The following is a 7,040-nucleotide window of genomic DNA, read 5'->3' on the forward strand; positions in this document are numbered from 1 at the left end:
CCTGACCGCGTCCTCACATTGGTGGCCCATGTTCATCTTGGAGTCAATAGTGACTCCAAGATCCTTTTCTGCCTCTGTGCTGATGAGAAGGGAGTTCCCGAGCCTGTAGGTATGCTGCCGGTTCTTCCTTCCCTGCTGCAATACCTTGCACTTGTCAGTATTGAAACCCATCCTATTCTCATCTGCCCACCCCTGTAACCTGTCTAGATCCAGTTGTAGCCTGTCCCTCTTCTAGCGTGCCCACTTCTCCCCACATCTTAGTTTCATCCACAAATTTGAACAAGGTGCTTTTCACCCCCTCGTCCAAGTTGCTGATGAAGATGCTGAACAGCATGGGCCTGAGGACCGAGCCCTGGGGGACCCACTGCCCACATCCCTCCAGGTTGAAAATGACCTGTCCACCACCGCTCTCTGGGTGCGACCCTCCAGCCAATTTGTGACCTTTCTGACTGTGTTGGCATCAACACCACTGTTGCCTAATTTTTTAATGAGAATGGGGTGAGAGACAGTGTCAAAGGTCTTCCTAAAGTCCAGGAAGACTATGTCCACTGCGACACCTGTGTCCAAGGTTTTTGTGACCTGGTCACAGAAGGCCAGCAGTTTGGTCTGATAGGACCTGCCTCTAGTGAACCCGTGTTGATTGCCCTTAAGCATAATCTCCCCTGCCGGTCCCTCACAGATGTGCTCCTGGATAATTTTCTCAAAGAGCTTTCCCAGGCCCGAGGTAAGATTAAGGAGCCTATAGTTTCCTGGGTCCTCCTTCCTCCCTTTTTTGAAAATGGGGACCACATTGGCCCTTTTCTGGTCCTCTGGCACCTTGCCAGAGCACCACGAGTGCTCATAGAGCTGTGCCAGGGGTCCTGCAATGACCTCTGCCAATTCCCTCAGCATGCTGGGGTGGAGATCATCAGGACCTGCTGATTTGAACACATCTAGCCCCACCAGATGTTTCCTGACTAAGTCCTCACTGACCCTGCACCTGGCTGCCTCTCCCCTGGATCTGTCCAGGATCCTGGTGTGGGGAATGTCCTGGTCCCTGCTCAGAAAAATGGAGGCAAAGAATTTGTTAAGGAGGTCAGCTTTGTCATCTGGTGCCACCACCAGAATCCAAGTGTGTCCTGCAGTGGCCCCACATTACCCGGTACCTTCTTTTTACCCCCTATGTATTTAAAAAAGGACTTCTTGTTATCTTTGATCTGGGTCGCTAGTCCCAGTTCTGTCTCTGCTTTAGCCTGCCTAACAGTCCCCTACAATCTCAAGCAATGGAGGTATAATCCTCCTTGGTGATGGCCCCTCTTTTCCATTGGATGGAAAAGGGTGATGGCCCCTCTTTTCCATGCCTCCTTTTTAGCTTTGAGACATTCCTGGATGCTTTTGGTGAGCCATGGGGGCTTGTGAGCACTCTTGCCCCCTTTGATCCATGTGGGGATTGTCACCCTTTGGGCTTGGAGGATCGTCTCGTTAAGGAACGACCACTCTTCTTGGACTACCAACTCCTCTCCCCTCCGGGACCTCAGTGCCTCCCTGACTAGTCTCCTTACCTCATTGAAATCCGCCCTCCTGAAGTCCAAGGCTGCTGACTTGCTGCAGGCCTTTGACCCCCTGCGCTTGGATGGTGAATTCCAGCAGGCTATGATTGCTATCATCCAGGTGGTCAAGAACCCACAGTCCCCTCACCAGGTCATCACCTGTGGCCAGGACCAGGTGCAACAAGGCATTTACCCTGGTGGGAGTGTGCACCTCCTGGGTTAGACAGAGGTCTTTTAACTTGGCTAGGAACCTGCATGAGGAGTCAGACCTGGCTGACTGCTCTTCCAAGCAGATGTCCAGATAGTTTAGGTCACCCATGATGACCACGTCCCTTGATGTAACTGCCTCCATGAGCTGACTTGAGAATTCCTGGTCCAGCTCTTCCCCCTGGTTGGGTGGTCTGTACTAGACCCTCCCTGTTAAGTCCCTTTCCCCTGACTCCCTTGTATGTTGACCCAGAGCACTTCAGTCTGCCCCTCCTCTGACCCAGTGCTGTTTGCTAAGGATGTGTATTGCTCTTTGACATAGAGCTCCACACCCCGACCTTTCCTCCCCATTCTATCTCACATGTAAAGCCTATAGCTCTTCATGTTTACCTCCCAATTGTGCACTGGATCCCACCAAGTTTCAGTGAGCCCCACTGAGTTTGTCTTAGCTAGCAGGAGGGCAAGTTCCTCCTGCTTGTTCTCCATACTATGAGCATTAGTGTAGAGGCATTTATGGTCTTCTGAGGGTGTATGCACCACTCCCCCCGCCCATCCCAGGACTATCTGGGCCCCTGTCTCTTACCTGGGTACTTCTTGTGCTCATCACCTGTCTTGGCTGGGCTGTTCTTGTGGGTGGCTCTTGGTTCGGTGTTCCATGGCTGCCTCCGTCCTCATCCTCCCCTTCCCCTGACAATCCTAGTTTAAAGCCCGCCAGAGGAGATCAGCCAATCTGAAAGAGAACACATGCTTACCTTTGGAGAATAAGCCACCTTGAATGGGCTGTTTTTCTCAATCAAAAGGAGAGGTGCAAAGTTGTACCTCAGGACAAGTCAGAGAACACAAACTCTCCAGTACCCACTGACCTGCGGATCAAGTACTACAGGGTGCTACTACTATGTGGTGGGAATGGCTGCCATGGCACTGGAAACAGTCAGCCAGAGAGCTGGTAGAGAGGCTAAGTTGTCTCTGTACTGGTCAGGAATGAACCCATATGGGCATTGCTTCAGTCCTACATAGGAAATGCACAGGACCCCCCAGCCAAATCAGTGGATGGGACTCAAGGCCTGGGTTTCCCAGTGCCCTGTCACTCACTGTAGCCACTTCCCTCCACTGGGCTACCACCCACGATGTATTTGAAATGCCAATCTGCAAACTTCTTCCTGATATTTATATTTAACATAATGGAAACACAATCCTTCTGCCAGGCTCTGGAGGGGAATTAGAAGGGCCAGGTTCCAATTTAGGGATTTAACATCAACCACAGATGTCAGTAAATATATTGCAGACTGTCAATTAAAAAAAAAATCTTGTCCTTGCAACCGTGCTTGACTTCAGCAATGGTTTTATGCCATGCTGCTCCCTCCTCAGAGGTCCTCTACTCACCCCTACACCCAGGTACCTCTAACTACACCCCACACCATACTACCCCACTATCCCATCCTCAATCTGAGCCCTGCTACTGTCACCACCCCCAGTCCTGCCAGAGACCTCCGACGGACTGCTGTCTGTCTATGTGCCTTCCAGCAGCATTAGAGCCAGGTGGCAGGATGCCGTAGCAGCAGTTCATGGCTGGGGAGAAGGGCTACAGTAGCTCCTGTGGGCTACAAAACCTTGAGAGAATGCTCTATGTAGGGTGTACAAAACTCCTGGATCAGACGTGATATCTGTTATTAGACCAACTAAATAGTAGCAATAGTTTCCATGGAAGATATTGTATTTAGCCGTTTGGAAGAAAATAACTTCATTGCTAAACAAGAAAGAAGGATTTTTCACCTCCCTGACTGCCTCTGACATTGGACAGCTCCAGGGATGAAGACAGCCTATTCTGCACATCACAGAGCAATGCTCTCACAAAAGGACTCTCGGATCCCAGAGGAATACACTTCCAGCCTAATGGGCATAGAGCAAGCTTCGAGGGCATCCTCATCAAGTAAAATATGTTGTTTTCATTGAACGCTTCTGCCTCATCATCACTGTGATTGCAGGACAGACTCAGCAGTGAGGGATGGGCAGGAAAACCATGATCTCTGGCATGGTGGCTGCCCATGGCATGACCCAATTGCTGCATCCTTGCACCCCTGGGAGGGGGAGTTAGGGCTGGTGCTCCCCCAAACTGACCAGACCACGTTAGGAGAATGGTGCAGGGACCAGGAGGAATCTCCTGGCTTGACACTTTCTAAAGGTGTGATGGATGTGCCTGGCCACTTCTGTTTCTTTGAAATAGTGGACAATTGAGCTTCTATACCCACTGTGGGCATTGCCAGAAACTGTGCTTATTGGCTTGATTTTTCATGAATGGTTGTCCTAAGTACCCACTTCATTCTGGCATGTCCATTGCTTTATAACCACAACCTTTCTAGGACTCCCAGCCACAGGGTACTCTGCAGAAATTAGATTCTTCCCAGGCCTGTTGTCTCTTCCTTGCACCTCACAGCAAGTACACCATGCTTTCACAGAGATCGATGGCAAGAAGGAAGAAACAGGAGCCAAAGAGGGTCCAGCTACTTTCTTGGCCTGATTTACAGTTGCAATGGCTGTTCCTGGACTTGCAGCCTGGCTAAAGATCCCTGCAAAGGAAGAGCAAGAAAGTTTGCAGCCACAGTTGTTTTGCAAAAACATACGCGTGGTTTTGATTGGCTCCTGAGCCACACTGGGAGAGGGGTCTCAAGGGACAGGGTGCCCCGGGACCTGAGAGCCCAGGCAAGAACCACGCTGCAGCCCCCTGTGGGGGCTGTGGCTGTGAATAGAAGCTGTGATTAAGGATGGGGAGAAAACCGACCTGGTATCCTTTCTCCCATAGACTTGCCTAAGAGGGCGGGTGTCAATCTGGGAAGGCTCTGGGGGAGTTAGGTGAGAGAACGACCTGGGGCTGGGTGGGTGATAAACCAAGGGTTGTTCCAGTTATCAGCACAAGGGGCTGAGTCTGGGAATTGGAGAAAGCTGCTTTTGGGGAGCGGCCGGGGGGGCGGGGGGGCGGGTGGTGTGTTTCTTTTGCAGGTGCAACAGACAGCGGGACCACAGGAAAGCTTCTCATCCCCAGGCAGGCTCTTTCAGAGAGCAGAAAAGCATCTTCTCTCGGAAGCGACGCCAGCCAATGTTGCTGTACTGCTAGTGTTGGGGAGAGCTGATATTTGGTTACCCTCTGTGCTCCTGCTGGAATCCACTTGAGTCTCAAGGTTGAAGCTGGGGAATTGTACTGAGAGCGATCTTTATTGAATCGCTATAACGTGTTCTTAGTTCATCGGTACACTGGCTTTGACAATTAGATTATTGAGATCCTCTTTTGATATTAACCTCATTCGTATGTTGGCTCTTTTGGAAACAGTTAGACTGCACTCCAGTGGGGGGAACCACAAGAAAGCACTCCTTGGAGAGGTGACCCCAGCCTTACGAGGTGGGGAGTTGCTCAAGGCTATTGGATACCCAAGGACCCTGAATCATGACATAGCTGTGAGTAACACTGTGGCCAGGGTTACATTATTTTATATATTACTTAGTACACATGCACAGCTAATGAAATTCTCTCTGTAGAATTAGATGTGTAATTCTAATATAATAAAAGCCATGCTACTTCTGCCTGTGTGTCTGTCTGTCTGTAATGCTTCCGGGCGTGGCAGAAATGCCACGGTCTGTGTCTCTCTCCAGAGACCTGTCCCGGTCAGCTTGGCACACTGGGGTCGAATTCCTAAGGGAGCGGGGATTTTCCTCCCTGCCTACGTGACAAAAGCCTGGTGCAGAGGGGGTGGTCCCTCTGGTGGGGACCTGAGTGGGGGACCTGAGTGGGGGAGGGAAAAGCCCCTGCTTTTCCAGTGATGCTTTTTAAATTGGTCGGCTAGTTGCCAACACTGCTGGCTTCTACTGGACTGGGCTGCTGAGGTCAGAAAGGCTATAGAAGGGCCTGGTCCAAGATGAAGGAGGAGAAGCCATTTTTCCAGCAGGGCACAAGCATCAGGACACAGGGAGAGAGTCTGATGCAACAGAAACACCCTTTCTCTGGAAATCTCCCAGCCAGATCTCTACCATCTTCTGGATGATACTCGTAAGTGTTTCTAGAGAGTTAGTCAGCAAACGGTGATGCATTTGCGTATCAAACGGCTACCTCAGCCAGACTGTTTTGCTCAATGGTAATCTCTTGATAGTGCTCTACCTCTTACCCTACTCCAACCCTACCCTCTGTAACCAATACAGTTCTCCTTTGTGATGGTGTAGGAGACTTATTGAGGGGTGGGTTTAATTATGCCTAGGAGGCCCCTTGGGTCTGTGGACTAAGGGAGACTATCCTTTTTGGCTCCTGATTTGAGGAGGAGCCCTAAGTGCATGGATTGGGTCGAGTACCCATAGGACTATTAGGCCTGTGTTTCCTTGAGGACACAGAACCTAGAAGGTCCCCTCTCGGGGTGGTGGCAACACATTACCCCCGGACTCAGTGGTGGGGCACCCCTGGGGAGACATGTGGAGACCGGCAGGTGGATGGGCGTGGTGAGGTGGGAGGGTCAATGCAGGAGTTTCCCCTACTGGCCTGCCACACGTGGTGGTAGCGGTGCAGGAGTTTCCCCTACTGGCCCGCCACACGTGGTGGCAGTGGTGGGATCCGAATATCCTGCTGTATTAGAGGCATAATTTGGGAAAAGGAATAGAGTCACTGGAAACGCTTGAGCAAACAATTATCAATTAGGTATTGGGTCAACTGGACAGTGTAGATAGCCAGGATGGCTGACAAGCATGTCCAAATAACCGTGCCCAAACTAGGAGAACTGGCGAAAGAGAAAGACCTTCACGCAAGGAAGGAGCATAAGAAAGACCTGATTAAGCTCCTGTGTGATGATGATCAGGCCTCATCATCTCCTCCAAACCTCCAACCGGCAAGCACGGAGGGCTCCGATGGGCCACCCTCTGAGGAAGACTTGCGGAGACTCCAGCTGCAGCTACAGTTGAAAAAGATGGAGCTGGAGGCCCAGCGTGAGCGTGAGAAGGTACAGCTAGAGTTGAAAAGGATGGAGGTGGAGGCCCAGCATGAAGAGGCCAAGTGCCAGGAGAGAGAGAAGACAGCACAGCGGGAGGCGGAGGCCCGGTATGAAGAAGCCGAGTGCCAGGAGGCAGAGGCCAAGTGCAAGCATGAACTAGAGGTACTTCATCTGTGGCCCAACGGGGGAGACGCGGGGCCTCCGCGAGCGCCCGGGGGACACCCCAAACTGAACACCTCAGCCTTCTCTTGCTACCGAGTCGGAGATGATCCTGACATATTCCTCAGCATCTTCGAAAAACAAACCCGACAGTGGAAGGTGCCAGAGGAAGAGTTCATGA

Source organism: Alligator sinensis, unplaced genomic scaffold (assembly GCF_000455745.1).
Source record: "Alligator sinensis unplaced genomic scaffold, ASM45574v1 scaffold657_1, whole genome shotgun sequence".
In the NCBI taxonomy this organism is placed as follows: Eukaryota; Metazoa; Chordata; order Crocodylia; family Alligatoridae; genus Alligator; species Alligator sinensis.